The sequence below is a fragment of the Eleutherodactylus coqui genome, chromosome 13 (genome assembly GCF_035609145.1).
Source record: "Eleutherodactylus coqui strain aEleCoq1 chromosome 13, aEleCoq1.hap1, whole genome shotgun sequence".
NCBI classification, from domain to species: domain Eukaryota; kingdom Metazoa; phylum Chordata; class Amphibia; order Anura; family Eleutherodactylidae; genus Eleutherodactylus; species Eleutherodactylus coqui.
In genome coordinates this window covers 36621837-36644474 of record NC_089849.1, presented here as the reverse complement: position 1 = coordinate 36644474, position 22638 = coordinate 36621837, and the positions used below count along the sequence as shown (strand labels likewise).

Below are 22638 nucleotides of genomic sequence, written 5' to 3'. Positions count from 1 at the left end.
TGCAGAATCAAATATAAACTCCTCAACCTCACCCACAAAGCTCTGCATGGCGCCACACCACCATATATCGCCTCCCTCCTGTCCATACACCACCCAGTCTGCTTACTCCGATCCGCTAACACACTCAGACTAAACACCCCTCTAATACGAACCTCACATGCTCGCCTTCAGGACTTCCCCATAGCAGCACCCATCCTTTGGAATGCTCTACCCCAAGGCATCCAGACAATTCCTGATGCACGAAATTTCAGACGTGCCTTAAAAACGCACCTCTTCAGGGAAGCAATCCAAATCCCCTGACCTAGTCCCTCGCCCCTCCCTATGGTGCTCCACGCCTTCCACCCTGCCTATCACACACAACATCTAATCCTGCACCTCCTTTCCGATCCACCCTGTTTGCTTTCTAATAACTGATTTCCACATGAAATCCCCTATTGCCTGTGTTCCCTATGCCCCGCTCCCCCCCTGTAACCACCCTGTACCTCCTGTACCACTCCACCCCATTTGTTTCAAACTGATTGTACCTCACATTGTAATTGTTGTATTGTTTGCATCCCACGCTTGAAAGCGCTGCGGAATAAGTTGGCGTTCTACAAATAAAGATTATAATATTATTATTATTAATTAGGCCACCAAAATAAAATAAGCAATAGTTCAAGAGTTTTTGTAACTCCAAGATGACCTGCAAGTTCAGAATCATGGACAAGTTTAAGAACTTCAAGTCGAACAGAATCAGGAACACACAGACTGTTTTCCTGCATCCCAAACCCCTCCTTAAAAGAGAGAGCCACATCCTTTAGAAGGATGATTGAGAAAATAGTCATTTTGGTACCCATCTTTGAACATTGTTAAAAATTAAATTTAATCAACTATTCCCAGGACATTTTTGGAAAACAAAATTGTAGTCTGTGTTAGACCCCTCCTACGATTATGCAAGAATCCTGGACAAGGCATCAGCCTTGCCATTTCTTGAACCAGGCCGATAAGAAAGTTAAATCTGGAGAAGAACAAGGCCCATCGTGCTTGTCTTGCTGACAATCTCTTAGCTGTGTGGATACATTCTGGATTTTTGTGGTCAGTAAGAACTACTACAGGATGATTGGCTCCTTCCATTCAGAGAAGACAACTGTCAGGGCTCTAACCCAGGAACTCCTGTACTCCAGTCAGCAGCTCTCTCTGCTAAGCCATCCAGCTGTCTGCTGGGCTTAGCCTTGATCTTGTACTCCTGCTCTGCTTCTGTGTTCTGGCCCCGCCCTGCTTCTGATTAGGCAAGCTATAATAGCCTCGCCCTGCTACTGCTCCAGCGCGCAATTATTGAGCTCCTATTCCTAACGTGCAAACTGATACCTCCTGTTATCGACTCCTGGCTTCCTCCTGACCGTTGCCTGCGTGCTCCCTTATACTGCGAACTGACACCACCTGTTATTGACTCCTGGCTACACTCTCGGCTCCAACACCAGTGGCTTCAACCCAGAACCAGACTGGTTACAACAACTTTGATGGCTAACAGTTCTTTATTTTCAACATTCTAGTTTCTTTCTGCAGATGACATGGTATGAGAAAGAAATGCACACGGATGCAACTGCATTTTATCTCCAAGTCGCTGAGACAAGACAGCTTCCACAGCAGAATCGGATGTGTCCACTTCAACAACAAAAGGCAATTCAGGATTTGGATGGATCAGTAATGATGCAGAAGTGAAAAGAGTTTTTGGTTTTTTAGAAGCATCCTGTGCCTCGGAAGACCATGAATATGCTTTGGCTTTCTTTGTGACAGAAGTGATTGGTAAGATGATTTTTGAGAAGTCTTTTATGTATCTTCTGTAAAAATTCGCAAACCCTATAAAGCGTTGAACATCTTTTAAATTTCTCAGAGTAGGCCAATCAACCACAGCTTTAATTTTACTAGGATCCATCCTCAGACCATCTGGAGAGACGATACATCCAAGAAATCGAATCCTGGTTTGTTCAAACTCACATTTTTCCAGTTTGATATTAAGATGATTCTTTTGAAGATGTTTCAAGATTAGCCGGACATGCCTGCGATGTTTCTCTAAATCGTCTGAAAATATAAGAAGGTCATCGAAATGTGCAACAACAAATTGATCCAAGAAATCTCAAAAACACATCATTAATTAAATACTGAAAAAGGCATAACCAGGTACTCAAAATGTCCATATCTGGCCTTTCGCTCGGCGGCTGGGATCGAGGCAGCATGAAGGCGTCCGGCACTCTGAGGGAGTACAAGGTAATTGGGCGCAGTTTGCCCACCACTAAGACGCCTGCACCCCTTTTTTATCGTATGAGAATCTTTGCACCCAACCATGTTGTGGCAAAATCTCGCTTCTGGTACTTTGTATCTCAGCTGAAGAAGATGAAGAAGGCATCTGGAGAGATTGTATACTGTGGGCAAGTTTTTGAGAAAACTCCTCTGAAGGTGAAGAACTTTGGCATCTGGCTGCGTTATGATTCTCGTAGTGGAACACACAATATGTACAGAGAGTACCGAGACCTGACTACAGCTGGTGCTGTGACCCTGTGCTATCGTGATATGGGTGCACGCCATCGTGCTCGTGCCCATTCTATTCAGATTATGAAAGTGGAGGTAATTCCTGCTAACAAGTGTCGCAGACCAGCCATCAAGCAGTTCCACGACTCAAAGATTAAGTTCCCTCTGCCGCACAGAGTTCTACGTCGCCAGCACAAGCCCCGCTTCACCACCAAGAGACCCAACACCTTCTTCTAAGCAGGGAGCAATCCTTGTTCTGTGGTCAAATAAAATTCTTATTTGGAAAAAAAAAAAAAAAAAATGTCCATATCTGGTTCTAAAGGCAGTCTTCCACTCATTCTCTGGGCGAATCCATTTAAGATTATAGGCCTCCAATTAGTATCCTAGTTTTCCTAGGGGGCTTACTCTTTTTCTGCTGTTATACAATGGCACTATATGCTGGCTAAAGCCAACACTGCATGAGGTGACACGTTGGATAGGCTCCAAGAGCAGAGAGGCTGGCAACATACAGTAAGAGAACCCCGACGAACGTCTTCCAACATCAGAGCTGTACAGCCTTAAATCATAATTAGAGATGAGCAAACCTACTCGTTTCGAGTAATTACTCGATCGAGCACCGCGATTTTCGAATACTTCTGTACTCGGGTAAAAAGATTCGGGGGCGCCGGGGGGAGGCGTGGCAGAGCGGGGGGTAGCAGCGGAGAACAGGGGGGAGCCCTCTCTCTCTCTCCCTCTTCCTCCCCCCCCCCCCACTCCCCGCTGCAACCCCCCACTCACCCACGGCGCCCCCCGAATCTTTTCACCCGAGTACGGAAGTACTCGAAAATCGCGGCGCTCAGTCGAAAAAGGGGCATGGCCGAGTAGGTTCGCTCATCTCTAATCATAATGTCTTCAGAGGTCAGACAGTGGATTGGAAAGGGTTAACACAGGATATCCATATAACAGTAAGGCCAGTATTTGGTAGAAATGCCAAACAAATCAGTATTGTGTATCACTCCACTATATATTAAATTACAGCACAAAAGAATGGAGTGAAAACTACATACTATATATTTCTTATTATACAAAACACACAATACATTCTAAGCATATATTTAGGAACAACACATTTAAAAATAGCTTTAAAAAATCAATCATTGGTGAAATCACAATAATCATTTAAAATTTAAAGTAGAAAAAAAGAGAGGCTACATGCAATATTTTAGAAAACATTTCTGTAAACAAAGTATGGATGTATAAATGTACAAATATCAAAAAATGCTATAAAACATAGCAATGAACCTCTTTATATAGACTTCTGAAAAACCTGTAATAACGTGGTTGCATACCAGCAATGGGTATTTCAAAGGTATAAAGGAGACCCATGAAACAAACACCTGCCATTGATAAGTGGGATTGCACTAATCATATAAGGTGTAGGATAGATAAATAGAGAAGGTAAAGGCTATATACGGTCTGTTGACAAAGTGCAAGTGCATAGATATACAAATGATGGTAAAGTATTGCAAATCTTGGCAGTAAGCCTCTTTCAAAAAACTCCTAAAAAGTATACGGTAATAATGGACCTGTCAGAAGCCTACAGAGAACTTACCTATGATGCAGAAATACCCTGCCGCGTATTTCAACCTCTTTGCGAAGACCTCTAAGGGCTCCCACCCACTTGCCTTTTTTTCACGCGTTATAGCTTGCTTTTTTTTCATGCCATATGGGCTCCTGCACACTTGAGTTTTTTTCACGCGTTATAGCTTGCCTTTTTTCTCACGTGATTGTCAATGGGACTTTCTAATGTTAAAAACGCACCAACTTGCAAAGCGGTTTTAACATTAGAAAGTCCCATTAACAATCGCATGAAAAAAAAGGCAAGCTATAACGCGTGAAAAAAAGGCAAGCTATAACGCGTGAAAAAAAGGCAAGCTATAACGCGTGAAAAAAAGGCAAGCTATAACGTGTGAAAAAAAGGCAAGTGGGTGGGAGCCCTTAGATCTAGTTTGGTAAGAAGTTTGGCAGAGCGGAGTCTTTCCAGTAATTCCGGAATTAAGGGGAGAGAGTAGCGATTTTTAACAGTAATTTTATTTAGTTCTCTGTAATCAATACATGGCCGCAAGGTTGAGTCTTTCTTCACTACAAAGAATAAAGGTTGAATTAAGCCTTTCTTTAAATTTTCATGCAAGTATTCTCTGAGTACTTTTAACCCCTTCCCGCCCCATGACGTAAGTGTACGTCATGGGAGCAGGGTACCCTTACGCCATGTACCCTTATGTCATAGGGATAGCGTGAGATCATAGCAGATCTCGCACTATCCCACAGTGTAAGCCGGCTGTCACTAGATGCGCCCAGCCGCTGCTAACCCCTTCACTGCCGCGATCTAAGTAGATTGCGGCAGAGAAAGGATTCACAGAGAGAGCGCACTCCCCCTGTGACTTCAGCCGGCTCTCGCAATAACATCGCGAGAGCCTGGCTGATTGCTATGGCAACAGGACACCAGATACCGGCGTCCTGTATTGCCATTGCCTAAGATTGCTATAATAAGCGATAAGGCATGACAGGAGAGAAGTCCTGCCATGCCTTATCGTAGCGATCTTCAGTCCTGCAGTGTAAGTCCCTCAGAGGGACACAGCTTGTATAAAAAGAGGAGAAAAATAAAGTACAACAAATAAAAATGTAAAAAAAAGTTTAAAAACCCTTTTTTAAGCTTTTTCTCATATTGGCATACAAAAAAATAAAAAATCTCACATATTTGGTATCGACGCGTCCGTAACGACGCATACAATAAATTGAACACGCATTTTGCCTCTCAAAAAACGCAATAAAAGTGATTTAAAAAAAGTGTTGACCCCAAAATGGTACGAATAAAAACTACAGCTCATCTCGCAAAAAATAACCCCTCACAGAGCTCTGTCCATGGAAAAATAAAAAAGGTACAGGACTTTGAATGCAGCGATTTAGAAAAAAAAAATTATTTCCAAAGAAAGGGTTTTTGTTGTGGAAAAGTGGAAAAACCTAAAAAAAATATAAGAATTTTGGTATCGTTGTAGCCGTACCGGCCCGCAGAAAAAAATGTAGTGTCATTTGTGCTGCATAATTAACACTTTAAAAAAAAGATAAAAATCTATGGCAGAATTGATGCGTTTTCTCTCCCTACGATCATAAATAAATAATAAAAGTTTTACAATATAGTCTATGTAACCAAAAATGGTACCAATAAAAACTACAGTTCGCCATGCAAAAAACAAGCCCTTATACGTCCGCGTCGACGGAAAAATACAAAAGTTATGGCTTTTGAAAAATGGAGATGAAAAAATACCAAAAATCGTTTGGTCCTCAACGCCAAAATAGGCCATGTCCTTAAGGGGTTAATTCTGGTTCGGAAAGATTGTAAATTCACTCGAAAGGAATACTTGTTCCAGGAAGCAATTCTATTGGGCAATCATATGGCCGATGATGAGCTTTTTTTCCTGCTGCAGATGTCACTGAATTGCTGGTACTGAGGTGGAAACTTATTAGAACTCTGATGACAAATCTCAGAGACTTGGATATACTTGGGGGTGGGCAGAGTCATCAGACAACTTTCCTTACAGTACTTAGAGGGGAAGGTAATAATCCTTGAACCCCAATCGATAGAAGGATTATGGATAGAGAACTAAGGATTTCCTAGAATAACTGGAAACTTGGTAGAAATAAGATAGAAACTAATAGCTTCATGGTGATCAGGTTCAATTGTCTCATGAGTTATTGGCCAAGATGATGAAGGTGATCCATCCATAGTTTACATATCAATTAGCATTGGATTGGTCCAGCCTAACATGTTGTTATCAACAGTGTATTTTAAGTCCATAAAATTCCCTCCTGCTCTAGAACCTAACATAGCATAGCATTGTATTTCATGGCTCCCAATTATAACCTATATAGGAATGACAAAATGAAAGGATGGAGAACGTATCTTGTCTTTACCTTGAATTACAGATTGAATTACTTGCATAACAGAATCCGACTGTTTAGAAATGTCTCAATTGCTTATGGTCAGCACTTATAAAGGTGATAGTTAGAGATGAGCGAGTATACTCGCTAAGGCACATTACTGGAGTGAGTAGTGCCTTAGCCGAGTATCTCCCCGCTCGTCTCTAAAGATTTGGGGGCCAGCGCGGGTGACAGGTGAGTTGGAGTGGGGGGGGGGAGGGTTGAGAGGGAGATCTCTCTGCTCTTCCCCGCCGCTCCCCGCCGGCCCCCGAATCTTTAGAGATGAGCGGGGAGATACTCGGCTAAGGCACTACTCGCTCGAGTAATGTGCCTTAGCGAGTATACTCGCTCATCTCTACTGATAGTCTTTTGGAACTTGTTGGGACAGTTAATAGCATAATGTCCTGAGCCCCCACAATAGAGACACAGATTCTCAATATGGCACCTCTCCTTTTGTCTTATAGAAAGCGGTTTGCAGATGACCTCAATCTGCATTGGTTCGGGTATAGTTTCAGTCTTTTACTGGGTATTTAATGCTGATTGACTGAAGAAATAGGCAGGATTGTTTCCAGATACCTGCAGCTTTTCTTTTCTTCGTTCAGTAAGTCTCTGATCTGTTCGGATGCATAATTGAATTAAGTCCTCCAAATTATCAGGGTCTCAACTCTAGCAAGCTCATCCTTCACCAGCTCCGATAGTCCTTGTCGAAACCAACTCCTCTGGGCGGCTAGGTTCCATCTGGTATCAGTCATCCAGTGACAAAGTTCTGCTCTATATTCAGCAACAGAGCATTTGTTGTAGGTTATGCAATTTACCCTCTACTGTAGCACAGCGATTTGGGTCATGAGAAACTTGGTCCATAGCAGCAATAAGGGTATCAAGGTAATTGAGGAGATCATAGTTCTTTTCCACATAAGGTGATGCCCATGTAAGTGATAAATAGTATCTTTTTTCTGTCATTGGTAAAAGGAGCAGGTTGCATTTGGCAGTAAATACGGCATTGGTTAAGGAAACATCGGTACAGATTACGATACCCACTGAACTTTGCTGGCAGTGGCATGCGAATATCTGAACCTGAATTGTGCAAATCCAGAAGTTGATTATGTAAATTGGTTACTTCTTTTTGTTGATCCAGCACCAGTGTTTGCAATTCAGAACATTTTTCTTGGTAAATGGCACCAACTTCTTGAAGCTTAGCAATTTGCTTCCTCGAGGTAGTCACAATAGTCTTCATTTTCGGGCGGGATTATTCTGTAATGGAACGGTGCTGGTTCGGAGTCTCTTATTGCAACCACTACGGGCAGATAGCGGTGGTCAGGTGAAGCAAACGGACCCCATTATAGTCATTGGGGTTCATTCGGCGCTGCTCAGTTCTATCATAAAATGGATTGTTCGGCCACGAGGATTCCCCTTTCCTGCTTCCATAATGGAGCAGGAAAACGGAACCTCCAATGCAGATATGAAAACCGCTTTATATATTTTGTTTTTACTACATATTGTCGAAAAACAATCTTGTTCTTGATTCACATTTGCGTTGGCGCCCTCTGATCAGTGCTGGAAACGACCTCATACTGTAACAAGTCGATCAGTTCTAAAACAGATGTGTACATATAGATTCAGAGATTTATTCTAAGCTGGAAGTCCTATTTATACAAGATTTCTCCTTTGACATTTCCTTATGCCTGAAGGCACAGCTAACCTTTTGCATGTGGAGACATACAAGGCGCACGGCGTGAACGGGCTGATCGTACCGACTGGTCGTGTAACAGAGCTGGGGGCAATATAGACACATTTAACACTTTACCAGGAAATAGTGCTGAAAAGTAATATAAACAAATATCTACATCTGTCTATCCAGAATACACTTTATTAAAGGGGTTCTCCATGACTAAACTATTTAGGACCTATCCTCAGAATAGGTCATCAAGAGTTGATTGGCAGGGATCCACAGCTTGGGTTCCCTGCTGATCAGCTGATTGAAGAAGCCTGAGAAGTCACGCTCATTAGTCACTTGGCCTGAAAGCAGCTCAGTCCCATTTAAGTGAATGGGACTGAGCCGCAATACCAGGCACAGCCACAATACAATTTACAGTGCTGTGTCTGGCATGACTAAACTATTTAGGACCTATCCTCAGAATAGGTCATCAAGAGTTGATTGGCAGTGCTCCACATCTTGGGTTCCCTGCTGATCAGCTGATTGAAGAAGCCTGAGAAGTCACACTCATTAGTCACTTGGCCTGAAAGCAGCTCAGTCCCATTTAAGTGAATGGGACTGAGCCGCAATACCAGGCACAGCCACAATACAATTTACAGTGCTGTGTCTGGTATGGACTGGGGTGTCAGCAGCACTCAGCTGAGTGCTGCTGTCACTTCAGTCAGCTGATTGACAGGGATGCTGAGCAACTACTCAATAGTGTAGTCATGGAAAACCTCTTTAAATACAGTACTGGGCTTGCATACCTCAAAGCATTTGAATGCCAATTCGTAACACATTTTTAAGCCCCACCCCAGTCCACCGAGAAATGACTGCAGAGCCTCTCAGAAAATCCTCTTTGGGGCACATTTGCATAAGGCTAGTCTCACACAAGGGTTATGTATCTCGCTTACAGCATTTTCAAACGCGTTTGACAGCATTTTTAATGCACCCCATCATTGCAATAGATGATGTGGTGCGTTAAATATAGCTGAAGCACATTAAAATAGAGCAAACAGCCTTTGAAAAACGTGGCATTAGAAACGCCGCTCTTAAACACTCGTCTGAGAAGCCTCATTGAAATTAAGAGAGGCATTTTACAGCGTTTTTAGCAGGGCATTAAACACTATAAAAAACATTTCTGTGAGAGAGGCCTACACAAGGGAATTTGCACTCCTAACTTAAAGGGGTTGTCCCGCGCCGAAACGGGTTTTTTTTTTTTTTTAACCCCCCCCCCCCCCCCCCGTTCGGCGCGAGACAACCCCGATGCAGGGGTTAAAAAAACAACCCGCACAGCGCTTACCTGAATCCCGGCGGTCCGGCGTCTTCATACTCACCTGCTGAAGATGGCCGCCGGGATCCTCTGTCTCCGTGGACCGCAGGGCTTCTGTGCGGTCCATTGCCGATTCCAGCCTCCTGATTGGCTGGAATCGGCACGTGACGGGGCGGAGCTACACGGAGCCGGCATTCTGCACGAGCGGCCCCATAGAAGACTGCAGAAGACCCGGACTGCGCAAGCGCGGCTAATTTGGCCATCGGAGGCCGAAAATTAGTCGGCTCCATGGGAACGAGGACGCCAGCAACGGAGCAGGTAAGTATAAAACTTTTTATAACTTCTGTATGGCTCATAATTAATGCACAATGTACATTACAAAGTGCATTATTATGGCCATACAGAAGTGTATAGACCCACTTGCTGCCGCGGGACAACCCCTTTAAATGCACAAAAAAACGCAACTATTAGAACCAATAGTTTCCTGTGAAAACATTCAGGCAAAGGAATTGTAGCCACACAAACACATTTTTTAGAATATCATGTTCTCTTTTCCAGGACTAGACTGGCTAACCCCACCCACTCTCTGTCTTTTATACTCTCCCTGCTAACCAATCCTGAGCTAGAGGAAAACCGACTATCCAATCCCAGGCTAGCTAGGGGTATATGACCGGTATTAAAGCAGGTTAGGGTGAATTATGCATAGTCATATAGTGCTAGGTAGTGAGAACACCAACAATTAACCCATTATTAACCATTTACACTCACAACACACATAATTATACACATTTATACATCTATTTATTTACATTACCTAGTGCTAGTAATGCTTTGGGACCCCCCAACTCTGGGGTACTACACCCCCTCCATCTTCGCTGAGATGAAGGGAGTCCCTGGTGATGAATGAAAGCCCTGGAGGAGCCCCCTTCATCTCTGAGGTGGGGCTTTTTGCTGCTGCAGAGAAAGATGGAGGGAGTCCCCAAGGAAACCCCCTTCATCTGTGCAGCAGGGCTTCCCTTCACTGCAGAGAGAGAGAGAGAGAGAGAGAGAGAGAGAGATAAAGGAAAGCCCCATTGTGGAGACGTAGGGGGTTCTCCTGGGGACTTCCTCAATCTCTCTCTCCAGCAGCGAAAGGAAGCCGTGCCAGAGATGAAGGGGGTTCCCCCAGGTCTTTCCTACATCTCTCTCTCCAGCAGCACATATTCCATGCCAGACAGTCCCTCCAGTTCAGCGTGGAAAGATCAAGGCTGAAGCTAGAAACTTCAGAGCAGAAAAATCATCCATTCAGACGATTTTTCCACAGCTATAGTTGTAGTTTTTTTTGTGCAGCTAGAGGGTGCTCAATTTTCACGCCCGTGTGAATGAGCCCTCAGTGTGCACATTTGCAGTCCTTTTCACACATCCTCTTCATCAGTGTGCACATTTGCAGTCCTATCTCCACGAGCGTATATCGACCGCCGTTTTCACGGCCAGCCGATATACGCTACGATGTGATGCATTGGATTCCAATGCATCAAATCATATGGCTGTATTCCCTCAGCGTAAAAGCACCTGTCCGGGCCAATATAGTGCTGAGTGCTTTTACGCCGGACCTGAAAGATAGTTCTGGAACTATATTTCCAGCCGGAATACGTCGGCCGCTGCATGGGCTCCTATGGGAGCCCATGACAGCGGCTGGAGAAGGGAGGTGGGACGGAGTTTAGCAGCATGACTGCTAAACTCCCTTCCCCTTCTCTCCTCCTTTCTCCTCCCCTTCGGCTGTTTGCAATGTGAGGGGGCGGGATGGGGCAGTGCTAAGCTTCGCCCCTCCCATTGCTAACTGTGGACAAGGGGCGGGGACAGTCGTGTGCTTAGCTCCACCCCCCATCCCACCCACTCCCATTGTAAACAGCAGGAGGAAAGGAGAGAGGAGGTGAGTTGGTGAGGGGGAGAGAAGGGGAGGCAACAGCATTGTGACCTCGTCATATATGCGCCGGGGCCTGTGCCATCTGAATGGAAACACAAACGTTAGATTTGTGCGCCCGTTCACACATTTTTACGGCATCGGCAGACACATGTAAAAACACCTGCGGTCATGGGAAAGAGCCCTTATCCTACAAGACATGAAAGGTTTTGAACTATCTGATTATATTTCAATTTACAAACATTAGACTAATCTAATAAGCATTTTCAGCCATTCCTGAGTAAATAATTCTGGAGCATCTATTCTTATAACTCTGTAATTTGCTGTTCCTCAGTTATTCCTCCTATAAATATATGAATACATTAAAAATCTGCTGTTACCATTCTGCTTACTAAAGAGGTGTGTCCCTACAGACTCCATTATTGGCAGCACTGATTGGATAATGTAAGGGTGGTTTCACACCTGCGTTGGGGATTCCGCTTTCCTGCTCCGTTTGGGGAGCAGGAAAGGGGAATTCCTGCCGCTGATAAGTTCTGTCTCTGGAAGGAACCTAGCATTGTCGGGTGGACCCCATTGACTACAATGGGGTCTGCCCACTTTGCGCCCAGCTGCTGGTTTTGGAATGGTGCTTTTTCTTTCTGTATTTGCAGCCGGATCTGCGACGGAACCTCCATCCAGAGGTTTCCGACACAACCATCCTTATACTGTCTAGGAGCACACCCCAAACTGGTATCACTCAGTAGTAAATTTTTTTCAGAAACTTTTAGGAGGAATAACTGTGCAACACCACAACACAGGTCTAAGAAAAGATGTTCTCGAATTGCTATATTCTAGGGAATGCAAGTGGTGAGGTGTGCCGACTACAATCGTGAGGTGAGTCTGGAGGTGACATCACAACATCAGCTATTGCCCATGTGATTGTACATCCACCCTGTCATTTGGTGCTGGGTGCCAATGTGTGCATGTATATGTGCTGTTGTTGGCCGTGATTGGTAGCCAGGGAGGTGATTTCCCCGGCTGAGCAGTCAACCATTATTGTAGTGCATTTAGTCCAGCCCCTCCTCTCAAAGGGCACTGGCTATTCATTTGCCTGGTGGAGTTCTGGTCGAGATTGCATCTTTCTGTGCCAACATACTGTCAGATAAATTTGCAGTCTTTATTTTTTGCATTTGGCTTTGTTACATTTGCTGCCTTGTACTGTTGTTTCAATTATTTATAACATCTATCAGTTTTAACCCCCCCCCCTCTTGTCATCATCTAGGGACAGCCAAAGTTGCTCCAGGTTTCAAATATGAAGCCACCCTTGTCAGGGCGATCACCCTCCTCCTTTTCAGTAGGGATTTCTAATTTTAATATGTATGGGTAAGATTCCACTTAAACCCCACTTTTTAGTTTTGCTATTTTGACTTTTGCTTGTCCGCTCTATATATTGAATGTGTATTTGTTCTTTTAGGATGGCAACGATATAACCGTAAGTATTTTCTTACACATACATGTCAGGAGAGTGGACAGATCCTTTTCAGGGTATGTTCTCATAGTGAATTTAGCCTTAAATAGGTTGTCTGATCACTTTTTCAAAAATAAAAAACACCCCACGATCACTTATGTGAGACAGTAAAACTGCCAAATACCTTTTGTGACATTTTTTGGGATTAATTTCTCCAATGAACTTGGTGAGCACCAGATCGTGACAGACATGTGCACTTCCAGCTACGTCACTTCCCATTTCCTACATCTCCCACAAATGCTGGCATAGGAGCATACACGATAGAACGGATGATCTGCACATGTCTATAGTTCTCATCTGTTCTAAATGGGACATCGTGCCCTCCTCTGGCACTCATGTAAGCAATGACATGCTGTTCCCAGCCTTTACAAGAATATATTCCAAATGGATCTGGATGCTACCGGAAGACAGAAATTCAGGAGAAGTCATGTGACTGATCGCCGGAATGAGGAAACAACGCATTTTCACAACACTAAGTATATTGAAAGTCTACCTGGAGGTGCAAATGGGGTGAATAAGATATTGTCATGTCGCAACCGGAAACCCTCTTTAAGATCCGTGGCAGAAATCTACGACTGAGTCATGTATTTCAGCAATGCATTTTCATACAGAGCTGAGGATTTAGAATCCGTGCATGGAAAAATCCATACCATACAAACTACGGAGCAGATTCCCATTTAAAGCAATGCAGCCCTTTTGGACATGGATTTCACTGCAGATTTGAGACAGAACCAATGTGGCTTCTATGCGGAATTTGTGACAAATCTGAGATGAAATCTGCCTTACAGGAGTTTTTACCAGTTTTATTATGTTCTGATATAATTTAGATATATTATTAGGGTTCAGTGATAAAGGCTTGAAACCTGGGAGTCCCACAGATAAAGAGGTCCTAGCGTGACTCCCATTTATTCCTAAATCCTACACTTGTATTAGCTTGTTTGGCCGACAGCTATCTCTCCAGATGTTCCCATATTCACGTACTCTATGGCCAATCCTATATGCTTATTACAGTAGGAAGAAATAAATCGCTGCTAGACACCCCCGACAGCACTTATCTCCTAAAAAAGGATGGGACGGTTTGAAATCTAACGAGCCCAGTCCTTGTTTTCCTCTATTGCAGATGCTGTAGGATGTAGTGGCCTGAAGTAAATGGAGGTTTCCAGAGTGTGTTTGAATTATCTATGTCTGTCTTGTGCTTTTGTAATGTCCTTGATTTGCTTGTAGCATGAATGAGCATCATATGTAATTCATATCTGCAGCATCACAAGGGTTAACTGTCTGGGCATGTCTGGAAATTGTGTCAGTTTGTGTGTATCATTTGTTAGTCACGTGATCGTGCTTTATATATGTGTTTGCAAGATGAGAGCCTGTCTGCACACAGACACCATCGGTCCGTTTGTGGAGAAAATGGAGGAGGCTGAGAGATGGCCAGAGGTTCTACCTCCGCGGAAAATGCAAAACGTCCTCAGTGCTGATGTTGGGTACTGAGAGAGAAGTAGCCATTTGTATGCAAGTGGTCAGTGAGTTACTCTACACAAGCCAGCGTTAAGAACATTGATTTTGAAGAGAAAGCAAGACACAGATAACTGGGACTGTGGATACTGTATGTATGTCCTGTGTACCTCCACTGCTGCTTGGCCTATTTTATTGTTGGATTGTATTTCTGTTGGATTTACTATGTTCAGTAAAGCGGACATCATCGATCATTCCCGATGTGTACAGAAAAGTACTACTTTTTGTGGGCTCTAATTATTCTAAGGAGGAGCCGCATCAAAAGAAAGGAACGGTGGCGTCACCCGTGACAACTAAAGACTTTCAGGTAACTTTGCCCAGTTACCAATCCCATTTTGTCTTCCCCTTGACCTCCCCCTGTGGCAATATGGACGGGTCCCGTGCTACCCAGAACTGGGGAGAGAACGGTAGAGCTACTGTGACAAGTGACCATCTCTACCCCCGCTGTCGGCTCGGCTGAGGGTCTGCTCTGCGGACGCTGCATAGGACAGTCTGAAGGACCTCATACACATTTTTTAGCCTATTCTGTAGTTTTGACAAGCGTCATCCCATGTACATGGCCAGCTTTGATGAAGCGGTGTATGATCAGGTACGACCATTGCTTTAATGAAATCATTGATAATTGGTGAGCAGTCCTTTGAAGGTACTGAAGCATATTATTCAGAGCCAAGGGGTAGACGCTTTTATCAGGTACCAGGACACTTTTACTTAGGTCTCTCCTATCAGGTGGAGATGTAATTTTCTGACACGATTCTGAAACTGGAGAATCCCTTTAATTGCAATCATCCAATTTGCAAAAACATATAGCAATATATAAACGCTCAAGTAATTGAAAATGGCATCTGCAGAAAGCGTGTTTGTGAAGATCTTTCCTGTGTTACTATGAAGCCTCCTGCACCTGGCATAGCCTCTATGACGCCATATGGAGCTCCTGTGGCTTTGCAGTACAATTAATAAATGAATATTTTATTTAAACGCTATTTTACAACACAATTCCAGCTCCTGTAAGAGAAATGTTTCTTATTTAGTAGGAACGTGTTATAGTAATTTACCCCACATATGCCACTGCATGTGCTCACACGTCTTCCTCATGCAGATGGTGCGTGACACATGGGGGATGAGGATGCTGTGCTGCTATACCGAGGGTTCATAGCTGTAGGGCCTATGTATAAAGTCCTTGACAAGCCCTTGCTCTATTTAACATTACTGCAAAAATGACACAAATGCAAATCACTGCAATTTGTAAAGCAAACATCAGCATAAAATATGCCTGCCTGCTCAATGATGCAATGCTATATACATAAAGACTTACAGATATATAAACGCATGCAGGAATTATTACAGACCATCACTGTATTTTACTCCATGTATATTAAAGGGGCTGTCCCACTTCTAGCTATTGATGACCTATCCTCAGGATAGGTCAACAGTAGCAGATTGGTGCGGGTCAGCTGTTCCCCTGGTTTAGTGTCTCTGTGTATACTAAGCTGTTTTGCTGTAGGAAGCAGACAGCTCTGTACATTGCGCTGTGGCTTGGATTGGTATTGCAGGCTGAGTCCTATTCTCTTCATTAGGTTTCAGCCTGCAATACCAACCTGGGCCACTGCACAATGAACAGAGCTGTCTGCTTCCTGCAACAATACAGCTCTGTACACAAAGACACCAGCCTGGGAAAAGTGCTGATCCCTGGGGTTCTGGGTGGTTGATCCCCACTGATCTGCTATTGATGACCTTCCTGAAGATAGAAAGAAAAGACTGGCGCAACTCTGCAGAAAAGATGGTGGGACAATAGGATGTATTATGCAATTTTTTAAGTATATTAAAAAAACCAGCATAGGATATATGTTTCAGGGAGAACCCCTTCTTCAGTGAAGCTGGGTGGGACTAATATATAAAGGATACACAAAGTCCACAGGAACCGTCGTATGTGTGCTTTATATAGCATATACATTTATGAATTCCTTCTTACTGGTTCCATACATGGCAACTAGTAGGGAGCCCGTCCCAGGCTGGCCACAGATAGATAGATATGGGATAGATGGATAGATGGATAGATAGATAGATAGATCGATCCATGTTCAGGAAAATTATAAAATGGATGGAATTAGGAATAATAGTCATAATGTAAAGGCGTCAGCTATTTCAGATATCCGAAATACTCAGGCGAACCCACGTGGAGGTCCCTTTGTGTGTTGTCCCACTGGCCCACTTTTATAGACACTGGTGGAAATTTTTAAAAGACTCCACAAGCTTTTCTGTTATTTTTAGTGTATCTAATTAACCCCTTAGTGACCGAGCCTGTTTGCGCCTTCATGACAGAGCCAAATTTTGGAAATCTGACGTGTCACTTTAACATAGAATAACTCCGTAAAGGTTTTGCATATCCAAGTGATTCTGACATTGTTTTTTCACCACATACTGTACTTTATTTAGGTGGTAAAATTAGACCAATAGAATTTGTGTATATTTATTATAAGTGCCAAAATTGGGAACATTTTGGAAGAAATGTTATTTTTTTTCCACAATTGTAACTGTAATATCTCAAATATGTGAAAGCATACTGCACAAATTTTTGCTAAGATATATCTTTCCATCAGTTTATTTTATTCTGGGCGCACATTTAAAAAAGTTTTTTTTTTTTTTTTGTTTTTTTTTAAACCTTTAGGAGACGTACAAATTTAACATTACTTATCAACATTTTAAGGAACACTTTGTTTTCCTACACCAAGCCAAGGTTGCAAAGGCTCATGGGTGTCAGACTGATAGATACCCCAAAAAATGACCCCATTTTAAAAACTACACCACATAATGTATTCTCTGAGGGGCATCAGGAGTATTTTGGCCCCACAGTTTTTTTTCAGGAATTAATTCAATTTAGAGGAGAAAAAAATACGATTTCCTATTTTTGCAAATATATAATTTTAAAGACATTACTTTCTAAAGTGCACAGGAAAATTAGAATTTATACCTGTGTTCAGAGACATTGGGTACTGAGAGAGAAGTAGCCATTTGTATGTTGTGGCCCTAATCTTATGTCTGTATGCATAACGGAGCCCAAACCGAAGGGAGCAGCTGGTGAGGGGAGCTGAAACTCTAACTTCTTTCACTTTTTATTTACCTTAATGCAATCGGTGCTATCCACTAAATAGCGCCGATCGCATGACTGGGGGTTGGATATTCCAGCCTCCCATGACAACTCCAGGTTGTCGGCTACAACATGGAGCTGTCACGTCTTCAGCCTCCAAGGCTTTAATCCCCAGAGGAAGCATGTTTTTATGTCCCTGAGGATTAAAGTCCACGAAGCTAGGATGTAAAAATGCATTGGGGCCGTCACTAAGGGGTTAGCATATTTCTGGGTAAATAACATTACAATGAAGTTTGTTGTACAGGGTGAGCCACAGAAAAACTTTCATTTTTCATACTGCGGGGCAAAATAAGTGCGCGCTGTGATTGGTTGTAGTGGACAGTAAAGATTTTCTTTTAAACAGCTTTCATAACAGTCTGGTCTAGTTTCTGCGGCCCACCCTGTTGATGCTATGGTGATGATGAGTGAGTTTGAGGCATGAATGCAGTTACATATTGCTTATACATAAAGACAGAGTTTTCTCAATAACAAATTGCACCACATCAGGCTAAAATCTAAATGTTAGATAATAAGCTCAACAGATTGATGCATATTGATTGCAGGAACTGAAGCTAAAGGCCCATTTACATGCAACGATTATCACTCAAAACTCGTTAAAACGATGGCATGAGCGATAATTGTTGCGTGTAAATACTACCATCATGCACTTTTCGTCTGAATGAAAAATCATTGTTCAGACAGAAAATGCACGATGGTAGCATTTACATGCAATGATTATCACTCATATGCCATCGTTTAACGAATGTTGAGCGCTATTCGTTGCGTGCAAATGGACCTTTAGTTTAAAAACCGTAGTTCAGACCGCACGCTGTGTTCTCCATGGGAGCTAGAGATAACATTGTATTCTTTCTGCAGCCCATGTAAGAAAACAGACCTGTGTTCTGCAGGAGAGCTGCTAAATTACATTGTATTCATGCTGTCAGCTCATGACAGCCCCTGCAAGAACAAAGGAGCTCATTGCAGAACTCAGACCACCTGCTGAGTTCTGCAAGCGGTTCCTGGAGTCTCATTTGCATGCAAATGACGCTGACAAAGTACTAATGGACATTAGTGTCCATTAGTACTTTATGCAAAATGATCATTAAAACTGTCAATCTTTCAGTTGTTTGAAAGATTGTCTTTGTGTGTAAATGAGTCTTATGACTAAAGACCACCTTTAGGCACTGTTCACATTTATGATGGACACATTATTTGAAGGCTCTGTTGCAAATCCAGTGCAAAATCAGAGACTAAATAACACAGCCGCTCTGTTTTATCCAGTAAAATACTGTTTAGCATCATGGAATCCCAAGGGGCCACATGTTAGCCAATGAGGTCCGTTGGGCACCGTTCAAGTCAGTTAAGGGGGAGGTCCAGCACTTTCTATTGTGAAGCCGTACAAGGGAAATATGTAGTGTAATTGTGAACATAGCCCTAGGGTGCCTTCACATGGGGTGTATATCGCTGCTGATTTTCCATGCTGAAAGTCAGCAGGAAAAAGACAGCGAATTCATAGTAACCAAATCTGCACCAAAGGGGCAGCTTCAGACAAGTGTATGCGTAAGTACATTCGCCTCAATGCAACGTATTTGCGCAGTGAATGAGGCTTGTTTGCGTGCGTGCCTGCATACTTTACTGCATGTATTTACGCTGGCATGTTCACATGGGCTGGGGACACATGCTCGCCCTAATTTAAAAGGCTATTTAGCCTAATGAGGTCCAGATGTGTACTTTTTTTCATAGAATTGTGCAGCCTATTTGCGCATCGCGCGTGCATTACGGGGAACCTTGGTGCGCAAATACACAGGAAAATAGCGTATTCTATTTTTTTGCGAGCGCACAAAATGTGCACAAAAAATTTGCTAACGAGAACGAACCCATTCACATCAATGGGTTCTATTCTTTGTGTATTGTGTGCAAATACGTCCATCTGCAGAAGACCTTATCTGACATTGATACCTCCCTATGTAGCTCCCATGTTGGGCGAGGTCTGATACATGTTTCTAAAATAGAAGTGCGCTTTATTACGTGCTTTCCCAACCAAAAAAATGGGGAGTGTGTGGGTGGCAGGGAAATTGAATTGGAAAGGGTTAATGGTACAGATGTTGATGTGGATTTGCCATGGGTTTCAACATTTGCAACTTAAAGGCTGAAATCTGCTGTCAAAATCCACAGCATAAAAAGCCACTTTTTTAATCCACCGACTTATAGCGCTTTTGTGAGCGCTTGCATGCATCTTTACTGCATATTTTTAGCAGTGACAACGCAGGCAATGCAAGCTGATGACATCACCACACCCCCCCCCCCGATTGGCATAGTAAGCAGCAATTTTAAGACCGTTTTTCATGTACCCCATTTATTTCAATGGACGATTCAGGGCATCAAAAACGCGCTGCAACGCAGAAAGTAGAACATATCGCATTAATTTATAAATGCTGCGCTAAAATGCTTGTCTGAGAAGCTCCATTGAAATGAATGGAGGCTTTGTGTCAGGCCTCATGTCCACGGGGAAAATCAGGCCTGATGCGGATTCTCCATGCAAAATCCCGCAGCGGGTCCCTCCTTTCCCGGGGACATGAGGCTAAAAAAAAGATTTAACTTACCTGTCCGGACGCTGCGGCTCTTTCCTCCATCGCGGCCGGATCTTCTTTCTTCGGCCCGGCAGATGTGCTCGGCACTTCGGCAGCGTGCCGTGCACATGCGCCGTGCACATTCGCCGGGCCAAAACAAAAGAAGATCCGACCGCGACGGAGGGAAGAGCCGCAGCGTCCGGACAGGTACGTTTTAATTCAGGTACGGGTGTTCCGCGGATCCAGACGGCTTCCATAGGCTTCAATAGAAGCCTGCGGGAGCCGTCCCCGCGGGAGACCAGCACTAAAATGGAGCATGCCGTGTTTTTTTCCCTGCACACGCAATCCGCGCCTCAAGGGTAAAATGACATCCTCAGGTATTTAACTACCTGCGGGTGCCCAATGTATCCCTGTGGGGCGCGGATCCGCGTGCGTGAAAAACTCTGCGGATTTTAAATAATCTTTTTACCGTGGACATGAGGCCTAAAGGAATGCCCGTGTAAGAGCGGTGTAAGGCTGAATGCACACGACTGGGTCGGATTCCGCACGCAGGATCCCGCAGCGGATCTGACCCGGTGCCCCGCCTCTTACCCCTGCGTGCCTGTCTGGATGATATTTCTTCTGCATTGCGGATGTGCCAGCGCTTATGTGCAGTACAGATGTGACCACACCGTCGCTAGGCGATGACGCGGATCCCACGGCCTTTCTGCAATGATGATTGCAGAAGGGCTGCGGGACAGACAGCTTCCATTGACTTCAATGGAAGCTGTCTGCATGGAATCCGGCTCAAAATAGAGCATGCTGCAATTTTCCACCAGCGAGTGGAAAATCACAATTGATTTCCGCTCATGGGCATGGAAACCCGCTTTTACATTGCATACTATGGCAGGTATTTGCTGCGGTATCCAGAGGCGGGCACCCACTCCGGATGCCGCAATGGAAATCCAGCCGTGTGTGTATAGGGCCTAGGGCTACTTCCACACAGGCTGTTTTCGGTGCAGAAAATTGGAATGAGTGTATGCACACAGGCTTTTATTTTTTACCCAGACTGATGGTCTGAATAAGAAAAAAATCTCAGCACTTCCTATTTTTAGCCAATTTTAAGATGAGAATAGCACATGTCAATATATGGTGATCAGCACATCAGACAGCACACTACATAGCACCACACGAGTCAAGATAGAGAATACTACATCTGTATTTCCCTATTGTCTTATTGCAAGGATTTGACTACAGTGCTTATTATTTTCAATTTTTTTATAATTAGTGTGAAAAATCGCCACACGCTATGTATGAAACCACCTTTATATGGAACACATTATGGGTTACAGCAAGGATCCCTATTTAAAGGTGTGAGCAGGACGGAGAATATTCACCGGTAGTCTCACATTGCTAACTGATGTCACCACGCCATGTGTGGTGACATCACTAGTTCCAGTCTCGAGGATCAGATTAGTCTCGGTCCAGCCCGGCAGGGATGGAGAACATAGGTTTAGGGATTAACACATTTTTTCACTTCCTATGTTGTAACATGTATATGTTTTTTCAATTATTGTACCAATTTCTGGAGAATATCATTCATCCGCTGCCTGGAAAGTAATTTAAATACCCATGGAGAGGACCACATCTAAACTCATCAACTTCTGCAGGAACTCTCGTGTTTATGTACAAGAGGGTTACTAATTAGGTCACTCTGCTCCTCGTCAAGTGGCACCCGAGCACCTGCAAGATGCTGGCGTCCTCCCATTGCCAGGCTCATTAGGCAGTGATTGCAATCAGTACAGTTTCTGCGCTGTGATTGACCCTTTCAGATGCTAATCTCCATCCCTATTGCTGACAGGAAGTCCTAGTTCTCAGACATTAAAGTAACAGGTGATATTAGGAAGAGAACAGTTTGCAAAACTGGATTGTGAGGGCAAGACATATGGTGGAATATTCTGCAATCCGTTCGTCCGCCCCACAAATTTATATGAGCCCTGTAATTAGAAATGAACATATGCACATAAACATTCATGATGAGTTGAGTACAGAAAACATTTGGGAGTCCTGAATAGCAGATTTTCTGGTCCATTTTAATTTGCCAACTTCACAACAAATTGTAGGATTTTATGACATCTGAGACCACAACCCTCTAGGACGTCAGCGGGACATCAGAAAGGTAGAATATGCCACTGGTCTGGGCACTAGAGGGTGAAGAAACAGATCTTTGAACTTCACCTTGCAAAATACTGATAAAGGGCTTTAGAGGGAATTTTCTCAGTACCTGGTTCAATAAATAGGGATGGTGTGATCTCCCTGCACACAACTGCAGCTCCACCTGCGATAGAAACTGAGCTAAGAGGAAGACAAATCCTTATCCTTATTCTAAACTGGCTTTATTTTAAGGTTGACTATGATTGAGAATGTACTTAACTCCTCAAGGCTCCTTCACACGTGCCTATGCGTTTTTATGTTCACTCGGACGCGCTGTGAATTCGCATAAATGGAAGATTTTTCCTTGATCAAGTCCCGAGCTTAATTAGCATTTTCTCGTCTATTCACACGGCTGAATGCAATGTTTTTAGCGAAAAAATACGTTGCAGCCTGGAAAT

The 22638-nt window shown here is 43.6% G+C and overlaps 1 pseudogene; it reads left to right on the top strand.

Annotated features, from left to right (window-relative positions):
• Positions 1-2187: 2187 nt before the first annotated feature.
• On the top strand, positions 2188-2809 carry LOC136587910 (large ribosomal subunit protein eL20 pseudogene; annotated as a pseudogene).
• Positions 2810-22638: the final 19829 nt, after the last annotated feature.